Here is a 12,074-nt window from a genome sequence, read left to right on the forward strand (position 1 = left end):
GAGCCTGGTGGAAGAAAACTACTCACTTCATGGCAGTACAAAGCAGAGAGATACAGAAAGTCAGAGAGGGTCCATCCTGCTATGAACTCGTCAGTGGATTAACCCATTGATGATGTAGCAACCTCATGATCCAATAGCGTCCCAGCTGGGAGCCTTCAACACATCAGCCTTTGGAACCACTTTATACCTAAACCTTACTACCAGTCATTTGTCTAATCTTAGAGAGACAATCCAGATGTGTGGAAAGTTCTAGGATTGTGGAAAGGTTATACTATAATCTGAAGATGATGAATGACACAGTGGTTTTATTTTTATTTTTATTTTTTTGTCGGTCATGGGGCTTGAACTCTGGGCTTGGGCGCTATCCCTCAGCTCTTCAGCTCAAGGCAAGTGCTCTACCACTTGAGCCACAGCGCCACTTCCAGTTATCTAGTGGTTTATTGGAGATAAGAGTCTCACAGACTTTCCTGCCCTGGCTGGCTTTGAATCATGATCCTCAGATCTCAGCCTTCTGAGTAGCTAGGATTACAGGTGTGAGCCACTGGCGCCTGGCATGGCACAGTGGTTTTAGAACTAGATTATACCTGTTCGAGTTGTAGTGTCTGCCCTTTCTTGCTGCTACATCTTTCAAAAGTCACTCTCTCCAGATCTTGGTTTTCTGAACCATAAAGCAGATATAGAGCATAATGCCTGTTTCCTGGAGATAGTGTAAGAATATAATGAGGTACAATATTTAAAGAACTTAGCATAATACATGGGCCAATTCTTGTTTATGTTAATAGAGCATAGAATTACCAAAAGCATTTGTTTCTGTTTTCTAATCATAGTTGATGGGGAGAATAAATGGCTCTAGATGTGTCCTCCCATATTTTCCCTCACCTCCAGCCTCAGTCTCTCTACCCTAACAAACTTCTCCATCTGTACTGCCAAATATCAACGCGATAAGGTTGGTAAGGAAATGTAATATCATGGGCCATCAGTTGGCCATTTCACTTGGACCCTAGAAAATGTTCCAATGGGAAATACACAAACTTCACTGATGGAATATCTGCATTATTATGTCAAATTACAGTAAGTCTGGAGAGTTCTGACATTTCCTATTGTCATAAAGCAAAAACATCCATTATCTAGAAAGGCTGAGCATCAATGAAGGCAACCAGTCTGACTGTTAGTCTCATTCTCCTTCTAGTGGTGTCCAAATCCTTTATAATTTGGAGATCCAGTACTGGTAGAATTGGGGAGTTCATCCTATTTTCTTCAAATTCTTCAGGAGACTTTCTGTTCAATCACTCTTCTTAAAATGCCCAACTCATTATGTCTACATAAAATAATTTTCTTATAAATTAAAATAATCTGTTCTCTATGCCATTAGTGAACTAATAATAGTTTCAAATACTGTTCACCTAAGATTGGGTATGAATTTAGTTTGTGGCCTCCTATGTTTTTCAATATATGTTTTACTTAGGTTTTATAATAAAGTGAATTTAGATATATCAAGTATTGTGGGTTTCATTGAAGAGTTTGGCTCTAAAATCCAAACAATCCAAAAATTTTTCAATAATTAAAGGCTTCAAAGTCTTCCTCATGAAAAATTTAGCCAGAATGCCGAATGAAATAAGAGGATTTGAACTTTAACTTGTATAACATAGGATTAAATATTGCCCAAGTTGCCCAAAAACATACAAAAGGCCTAAATAATTCATTGACAGTCAAGAATTGGATACCATTTTCAGACCCCAGAATGGGATTGAGCTAAATGAGCAGAGAAATGATATATGAAACCCGACAGCCTACAAGGCCTTCCCAAGCAGGCTACACAGTAACACCTCAGCCCTCCCAGAAGAAAAGCAATTCATCATCATATGCTACTATCTTTTTAATTTAAGAATAGCATTTAACACGCTTATTTTAGAATCTGATTCATTATCATTTTTAGGAAATTTAATGGTCTTAAACTTTCTCCATACCATGTGTGATTACACTTAATTAGAGTTCACATCTTTCACAGAAAGGTGGGACATCAGTTCTAATTTTATGCACTCGTGTGATCGAGGACACAAAGCATCAGATTGCAGATCAGGAGACCCAGGCTCTATTCCTGACTTGGTCACTTCTTTCTGACTTTTCTTAAATGCCTCCATTTTTCCATTCATAATATATGTGTATTAATATCTAGCTTCTGTCAGATTTCATTAGAAAGAATTCTGGTATCATCATTTATTTGAAACCTATCGAGTCCATACTGTATGCCTAGCACCATCCTATCTGCAATAAAATAAAAAATGAACAAAAAAAAGAATGATTCAAGCCAGGTACCAGTGACTCACACATGTTAAGGTATGACCTGGAAGATCAAGGTTCAAAGCCAACCCAGAAAATTACATGAGACTCCATAAATCAGCAAAATGCCAAACTGGATGTATGTATGGCTCAAGTCATAGAGTACCAGTTGTAAGCAAGAAAACCACTCGTGACTGTGAGGCTCTGAGTTAAAGCCACAGTACTGGCACACACAGAGCTAGCATCTTTCAAAATATTTTTTACTAGGCTTGAGATGTGGCTCTGTGACAGAGTGCTTATCTAGAATGTGTGAGACCCTGGGTTTGATGCTCAGCAGTGCAATATATTCACAGGTTTTGTTTTGTTTTGTTTACTGCTAATCAATAAGTGACATGACACTTTCAGTAACCCCTGAGGATACATGGAGTCAGTAAGTCAACAAATATTTATTAAATATTTACAGTGTAGGAGACATTGTACTAGATAAAACAACAAAGAAAAATCTCCTAAATCCAGGAGGGTCTTGCAGCTAGAGGATGTTCATCCTGCACCATGTTTCTCCAAAGTCTAGCATAAGGCTCAGTATTCAGCAGTCTTCAGTATATAAGTGTTGAATGAAAAAACAAAATCATAGGCCCTGTTCTTAAGAGGTTAAAATATAATAGGAAATAAAATATATCTTGAATCCATACATCAGCTGTAATAAATGGTAGTATAAGTTGTAAAAAGATGGGGAGGACATAAAAGAATTTAAAGAAGAAACTCAATGTTTATAACAGCATAATTCACGAAAGATAAAAAATGCCAAAAGATTTAAAAAAAAAAAACACTATTCCATTGATTACTGAAAGTACATACAAATGTGGTTATATGGAATAGTATTCATCCTTGAAAAGGAAGGAAATTCTGAGTATAACATGGATGAAACCTAAAGATATTATACAAAGTAAAATAAATCAGGTACAAAAGACAAATACTGCATGTTTCCACTTACATGAGGTACACAGACTAATTAAATGAGGTACATAGAAGAGTGAAATTATTTGAAAAAGAAAGGTGATTACTTTACCAAGAGCTGCAGAAGAAATGAGGAAATGGGGGGTGTGATGATATTAGGGATTAAATTCAAATTCGGGGTGTTATACTTACTAGGCAGGCACTCTACCACTTGAGCCCTACCGTAGCCCCTTGTTATTTTCGACGTAGGTTTTCACTTCATGCCTGGGGCTGGCCTCCGCTGTCATCCTCTCACTTGTGCTTCTCTGCATTGCTGGGGGTGATAAAGGGATCACCACCGGGTCCAGTTATTGTACTTTTCTTGTAACTAAGTTAACAGGTATGTACCACTGTGCCCAGCCATTGAATGAGATGGAATCTTGAAACCTGCCTTGAACCACCATCTCTGACTTTTAATTCCAAAGTAGCTAGGATTACATGCTTGACTCACTATACCCAGCCTATAGTCCTAGTTATTCAGGAGGCCAAGGTCTGAAGATTTAGGTTTAAAGCTAGCCTGGGCAGACAATTCCAAAATCTTCAATCAACCAACAAAAAGCCAGAGGTGGAGGCATGGTTCAAGTGGTAGAGAGCAAGCTCTGTGGATGAAAAAGCCATGTAAGACCCTCTGTGTAAGTTCCGGTACTAGCACTTGCACAAATGTGTGCATGTGCGCATGCACACACACACACACACACACACACACACACACACACACACATTAAAGATCAGAGAACTTTGAATTTTGTAGGTCAATATCAGTTCTGCTGCTGTGACTGATGACACTGAAGAATAACTATAGGACCTGGAGGAAGACAGGTTGTGATTTTAATTTTACAAGAAACTTTAGCTGGAAACATATAAAGGAACAAGAGTAGGAGCAGAGAGACACATTGGGAGAAGTGTAATATCCAGGTAAAAGATGGTTGGAAGTTTGGACTAGCATGTGGCAAGAGGTGGAGGAAAATGAATTTGTTGTTCAATTAGATAGGAAGTATGAAAGAAAGAACCAAAGATGACTCCAATGTTTTGCCCTGGTCAGCTTGAAGAAAGGCATTGCCAGTAGTATGTCATTAGGCAACGCATTATGCAGTTGGAAAAGGCTTAGAGGGAAGACATGAGTGTGGCTCTGAGAAGTGGGAGACAGCAAAGGCAGCCAGCAGGGTAGACCTTCCAGCCTCTGGATGCATACATACACTTGTATATATATATATGCAGAAGTTCTGGATTAAAAATACATACTTTGGAGTCCTGCCCAGATGGATAAAGGAGCTAAACAATGATAAAACATATTTTCTGTTCTTCAAGGAATTTTTTTTAACATTTTGTAGCTGAAGGGATGGTTTTCAAAGAGTAGAAACAAGATGATTTATCAAGAAAGCCCCACCCCTGCCCTACCACGACACTTCCCATTCTTTCATTTTACTTCTTCTTTATTTTTTTTTTTGTGAAAATACTGTACAAAGGGGTTACAATTACATGGGCAAGATAATGAGTACATTTCTTATCAAGCATGTAGCCTCCTCCTTTGTTTCCCCTTCCCATCCCACCCCCTCCTATCCCCCCACCAAAGTTGTAAAGTTCGTTTTCGACATAACAACTTGTATGTCTCATTATTGCAATGGGTCCACCTGTATCCCTGTTTAAACGATTTGTTTTTTCCTTCCCCTCCACAAATTATAACAACATCAAATACAGTGAAAGCAGGGGTTATACCGTGGGGGAGGGACATACAAAGCAACAAAGAAATAATCTTATAAATGTATTAGAAACAATTGCATGAAAGAAAAAAACATTTGAATATATATCTTAGGGTTCATTTCATTTTACTTCTGTCTTAAAACATGGTTTGGTCAGGCACCAGTGGCTCATGCCTGTAATCCTAGCTATTCATGAGGCTGAGATCTGAGGATCCTGATTCAAAGCCAGTCTGGACAGGAAAGGACATGAGACTCTTATCTCCAATTAACCATCAAAAAACTGGAAGTAGAGCTGTGGCTCAAGTGGTAGTCTACTAACTTTGAGCAAAAAAGCTCTGGAACAGCAGCCAGGCCTGAAGTTTAAGTCCCAGAACTGGCAAACAACAACAACAACAAAAACTCACCATGATCTGCAGACCCCCAGAATTGCATAATAACAATTTTTGTAATAATTATTGCTAGTGATTTTTATGTATACTTAAATATGAAAACCTTCCACTCTGTGTTGAATGCCATTTGGAAGTTCCATGCTTATACCTATTACAGCATAGCCTGAAGACAAAGTCACTCGGAATCCTTCCACATCTAGTTCATCTAACAATAGCCTTAAACTAACACATATGGATGGGATTTATCAATATTTGAAAAATATTTTTCTGGGAAACCTTCTGAATCATTTCCTGCCTCATCTCCATAGCAACCGTGATCAGTTCCCATCAAGATGGATCTCACTAGGGAAGATTGTGCAAATACAGTCATAATATTCAACACATGAGTAGGGTTGAGAGAGATGGAGAACAATGGAAGGGGCTGATCAAGATATATTGTACTCAAAAACTGACATGTTTGATTTGTACAACTACTTAAAGTTGATTTAAAAATTATAATAAAAAAGATCAATCTCTCTTGCTCCAAGTTGTAGCACCTTTCATGTGAATGAGCGTGTTCTCAGGAAACACTGCTGTTTCTTGGCCAGATTTTTTTATTCTCTTCTGCCAACATTGAGGAACCTATATTGACATGACAGCTTTTCAGTTCTTTCTAACCTTGATTTTTTTCGATTTTACTATTTTTAGTTTGCTCGGCACACTGTATTGATTAATCAACTAACACTCCAGGCGCTTGAAAAGATCACTCAGGTTCCCTTTCAAAGAAACACCTCAGAGTTTATACTAACAGGGTTCTTTGTCATTGTTTAAGGCCCAAGTTAGCCTTAAATTACCAAGTAAAATTCCCAAAACTCCCAAACTGGATAAGCCATGAACCCAAAGATGCCTACAAAGAGCCACAATATGTAGACCATAATCCCCAATGGCAGGAATCAGACTGCTGAGGTCACCTCCATTAGCTGCGCTCATCCAGCTTCCTTCATGCGTGTTTCCTGTCTGGGCCTTTTAATACTAGAGTTACTGGTGTGTGTGTGTGTGTGTGTGTGTGTGTGTGTGTGTGTGTGTGTGTGTGTGTGTGTGTGTGTGTGTGTGTGTGTGTGTGTGTGTGTGTGTGTGTGTGTGTGTGTGTGTGTGTGTTGTGTGTGTGGTGCCAGTTCTGGGGCTTGAACTCAGGGCCTGGGCACTGCCCCTGAGCTGCCTTTGCTTCTGGCTTAGTTACTGTTCTTAAAATAGCTTCATTGATCCATAGGTCCAGTACCTTGAAACTACATTTTTAACTTACTATATCACCAAAAGGGAAGGGGACAGAAGATGGAAGGGAAAAGAAGGATGGATTGAAAAAGGGAGGGAGGAAAAGGGACCACCTAACTTGGCATGCTGAACTAGGAGAAAGCTGGTGTCAGAAGACCCTTAGAAACCACCTGTGCCATTTTAATATCATAAGGTTCAAACATGTATTACTAGGGCTTTCTCCCCTCCCCAGATTCTAAGTATTTCTGTCTTGAACTATACTAAAGATTTACACTTTAAATTATAATGTTCGCTTTTCATTAGCCTTCAAGTTCTAAAGTAATATCACATTTTATTTTTATAAGTCAGTCATACAAAACATGAATAAGCATGATTTACAGGTTGCACCTAAATTCAGTGAGTGCACAGCACTGAGAGATCTGAAAGAATGGTGATTGTGTGGGTTTAAGGGAACCTGAGGTCAATGGCCCAGAACATTTCCAAAATGGGCTCAGAGTTGACTTCTGTAACCAAAGAGGATAGGTCCCAGGGAAGAGAAGGGAAATGGTATAGTCATAACTCTAACCACTTCCTAGGAAAGTGCCAGACCCTGCTCTGGCTTTGTCTCTGTGCTAATGGGAGAACACAGCCCAGGCCCTAGGTGGAGAATATAATTAGAAGAAAATGCCCATCTTCTTCTCTATGCAAATCATACAGAGAAAATAGCAGTGTCACTGAATGAAGAAACACTGATTACAGGCCTGAGCTTACCTTTCTGACTCTTTCTTGGCACAAAGCAAGTTTACAAATTGCTATAGGTTACATAGAGCTCGTGTGCTGGAAGCTTGGTCCTTAGTGTGGCAATGTTGAGAGGTGATGGGACCTTTAAGAGGTGGAACCTAAGCCTGGAGCTGGTGGCTCATGCCTGTAATTCTAGCTACTCAGGAGGCTGAGATCTGAGAATCAGGGCAGGAAAGTCCATGAAACTCTTATCTCCAATTAACCACCAGAAAACCAGAAGTGGGGCTGTGGCTCAAAGTGGGAGAGTGCTAGCCTTCAGCAAAAGAAGCTTACAGACAGCACACAGGCCCTGAGTTCAAGCCCCAGGACCTGCAAAAACAAAGCACAAAAACCAGAAGGGGTGGAACCTAATAGAAGATGACTGGGTTATTGGGGGATTGCTCTTGGAAAGGATTAACATAGTTCTCCCAGGCCTTTAGTTCCCTCAAGAAGGTTGATGTCTAAAGGAAAAGACTGGCTGTTCCAAGTCTCTGTGGCTTCCTTTCTGGCTATGTGATCTTTTCTTTTTATGTTTAGTGTCTTCATGGTGCCAATTAGCATAACATGACACAGCTAGAGGGCCTTCATCATAACTGAGCAGACGTCAGCACCAAACTCTTTTTTTTTTTATTTCAGTCATGGGGCTTGAACTCTGGACTTAGAAGCTGTCCCTCAGCTCTTCAGCTCAAGGCAAGCCCTCTACCACTTAAGCCACAGCACCACTTCCGGTTTTCTGATGGTTTATTGGAGATAAGAGTCTCATGGACTTTCCTGCCTGGACTGGCCTTTGAACCATGATCCTCAGATCTCAGCCTCCGGAGTAACTAGGCTTGCAGGTGTGAGCAAGCAGCGCCCGGCTGTACCAAACTCTTAAACCTCCAAAACTATGGGCTAAATAAACCTCTTTTCTTTATTTACTACTCAGCCGTAGGTATTTTGTTGTAGCAATAGAAAGCTAAATACTTAAGCTTTGTAACTTTCATTCCTTACTGATTGGTTACTAATAAGCATATCAGAAAAGATCTCTCACACACACTTAGAGGATATCTCATCAGATCTTCTTTCCCTTGGAAGGTAATGGTGTGGGGTTGTGCATGTGTGTGTGCATGCACACATGTGCTTGCTCATCTGTGGGCTTAAATTCAAGGCTTTGTGTTCTCACTCATCCTTTTCACTCATATCTGGCACTCTACCACTTGAGCTGTGACTCCAGTCCAAGATATTTGGTCTTATTCCCAAAATACTGCTGATTGGTTTTGTTTTCACACATAAATAGGCCATATGTAGCCAATGAAGAACACTGGGACCAGCATTGAGGTCTGAGGGATTAAATACATGTGCCAGAGTATACCGCAGTGTCTGGGATGGTCTGCCATGCTTTGCATTGTAGGACTTTCTCTTCTCAGTTAGATGAACAGTTCCTGAAGTATAGTCATCTTGCTGTCTCTGTGGCACCTTGTGTTCTGCTGCTTAGATATTCACCAACTATTTGTCAGCTTGTTCCTTACACAAACTAAAACAAGGAAGAAATAAAGATGCCCTATTATATGTCCATTTTCAAGGCTGCAATTACCATGAGATGCTGTCACAGAGGCTTAGGAGAAAAACTACAGAATACAGTTTACATAGCTAACCTGGGAGCTATAAACAGAGTAATATAATGTAACAAAATGTTCTTCATACATATTCGCTTAGAAAAAATTGAGATTTGGAAGGTATTGACAATGTCTGCTAAATTGTCTGTTATTAAAGATACTATCAAGGGAATAAACTCTTGTTGCATATTGTAAGAAAACAGCTTTAAACGAGATATCACGCAAGAGTAGAGAGAAAGCCAAGGATATCTGGTAATACATTCTTTGTTAGAATGGCAGTTGTTATTTCCTTTTTATTTCTATTGCTCCTAAAAGACAATGAAGGCAACAAAAACTGGTAATTTATAAATATTTCAAACTACATATACATATATTTTTTAAAATTCAAGAATGCAATATTGTCTTACTTAGTAATTAGTTTTACAACAGCTATATGAGGCAATTTACTGACGAAGCTTTTTTGGTGAAATCTTAGAAAATAATTTAATTCCTCTACATATTTTTTTTTTTTTTTGAGTACGGTGGTGGGGCTTGAACTCTGGGCCTGGGCGCTGTCCCTCAGCTCTTCAGCTCAAGGCTAGCGCTCTACCACTTGAGCCACAGAGCCACTTCTGGCTTTTTTCTTTTTTGCTTATGTGGTACTGAGGACTCGAACCCAGGGCCTCAGGCATGCAAGGCAAGTGCTCTACCACTGAGCCACCTTCCCAGCCTCTACATAATTTTTAATATGTCAATTATGACAAATTCTAACCTGACTGTAGCAGAAATATGATATGATACTTCAAGTCATGGATAACAAAGTATATTCTCATTCTATCTCTTTCTCTCTTTCTCTCTCACTCTCTCTCTCTCACACACACACATAAATAGCAGAAACAAGAACTGCAGTATATTATGGCCACACAAGGAATGATGTGGCCAGCAGTAACTGGCCTAAGTTCAGCCTCTTCCACCTTTTCCAGATGCCTGTATGTCTATTATGTCTCCTCTGTCAACTACAGTCTAGGCTCTCATCTGCACTTCTGGCTTTCAACTCCATCTTTGATTGCCACTATAGGGAACTTTCCACTAGTACACAAGCTTAAATTATTTCATCCCGATAGTTTCAATGCCGATAGCTCCTTGGAGTGTAGAACGCTATCTTTCTCATCCCACATCCTACCACCCAGCACAGCACCTGGCACACAGTAGTAGATCCTCCATTAAGTCTTGAATAAATACAGAGCAAAGCATGAACCCCTTCTGGCCCCACCTGCTCTTTGTAGCCTCATTTCCTGCTGTCCCTGAAAATGATTCAGCAGCTCTGATTTGTTCTGTCCCAAATATATAACATAGTTGTTTTGTGAGGTTTGGTTGCTTTTGTTTCCATTTTCATTTTTACATTTCTGATCTTGGCTGAAGCTATTTACTGCTTAAAACATTTCTCACTCATAACCAGGTGCTAGTGGCTCCAGCCTATAATCCTAGCTAGTCAGGAGGAGAATTGCAGTTCAAAGCCAGTGTAGGCAGGAAAGTCCATGAGATTCTTATCTCATATTAACCGCCAGAAAACAAGAAGTGGAGCTGTGACTCAAAGTGGCAAAGCACTAGCCTTGAGCAAAAAAGCTCAGCAATGGCACCCAGGCCCTGAATTCAAACCCCAAGACTGACCAAAAACAAAAAAAAACAACAACAAAAGTCATTCATTTCAATTCATCTCCCATTTTACCTCATGTTCATACTCATACATTTTTGATTAATGAGTAAATGAACAAATGAGCCAACAATTCTCCTGAAATATGGCTTCTATTCCTGAGTCTCACTAACAAGACTTTCCCATCAATATGATTCCACTCCTTCCTATTGAGACTTATTATAATAACCTAATACTAACTACTTAATACTAAACAAGACTGTTTCTTTGTTTAAAAAATGCAATTGGAGCCAGGTGCTGGTGGTTTACAGCTATAATCCTAGCTATTCAGGAAGTCAGCCCAGGCAGGAGACTCTTATCTTCAATTAATCACCAAAATGCCAAAAGTGAAGGTGTGGCTTAAATGGTAGAGTGCTAGCCTTGAACACAAAAGCTCAGGAATAATGCCTAGGCCCTGAGTTCAACCCAAGGCCCAGCACATACATACATACACACATATACACACACACAATATGCAGTTGGCATCAAATGTTGGTGGCTCATTGCAGGTAGGTGGCCTGTAATCCTCACATTTCAGCAAGCCTAAAACCTGAGAATCACATTTCAAAGCAAGCCCAGGCAGAAAAGTCCTATTAGACTCTCATCTCTAATTAACCATCAAAACAGGTGGAAGTAGAGCTGTGACTTAAGTAGTAGAGCACCAGCCTTGATTGAAAAAGCTAGGGAATAAACTAACAAACAACATAAAGGAAAAGAAAACAAAAATAGGAACAAAGAAAAATAAAACCTCATTTCCATTTCTTGGAGTTGATTTCAATAAAAATTATTATTATTTTTGTCAGTAGTGGAGCCTGAACTCTGGGCCTGGGCGCTGTCCCTCAGCTCTTCAACTCAAGGCTAGCGCTCTACTACTTGAGCCACAGTGCCACTTCCAGCTTTTTCTGCTTATATGGTCCTGAGGAATCGAACCTAGGGCCTCATGCATGCAAGGCAAGCACTCAACCACTGAGCCACCTTCCAAGCTCCAGTAAAAATTATTTTATATGATCACATGCAGATATCTATTGGGCCTTGTGAGCCTCTCCTAATACCCTCCTTTGGTCTCTGTGTGAATGCCTAGAGATACATATAATTTATCATGTGTCTTTTTGTTTGGGTTTGGTTTGGGTTGGGTTGGTTTTGTTTGTTTGCTTTTTACCATCCAGTGTATTAACTTGTAGATTTAGAGACAGAATCTACTTACCACAAATGAGGGAAAACATGCAACTCATGTTTCTTTGGGTTTCTTTGGGTCTGTCTTACTTCACTTAATATAATATTGCAGTGCTTGATGAATGTAGGTTGGTTTTTTTAATCTTTGTTTTGTGTTGGGGTTTTTTTTGCCAGTCCTGTGGCTTGAACTCTGGCTTGGACACTGCTCCTGAGCTTCTTTTGCTCAAGGAGAGTGCTTTACCACTTGAGGCACAGCACC

This window comes from Dipodomys merriami, unplaced genomic scaffold (genome assembly GCF_024711535.1).
Source record: "Dipodomys merriami isolate MVZ:Mamm:240054 unplaced genomic scaffold, mDipMer1.0.p SCAF_4, whole genome shotgun sequence".
Taxonomy (NCBI): domain Eukaryota; kingdom Metazoa; phylum Chordata; class Mammalia; order Rodentia; family Heteromyidae; genus Dipodomys; species Dipodomys merriami.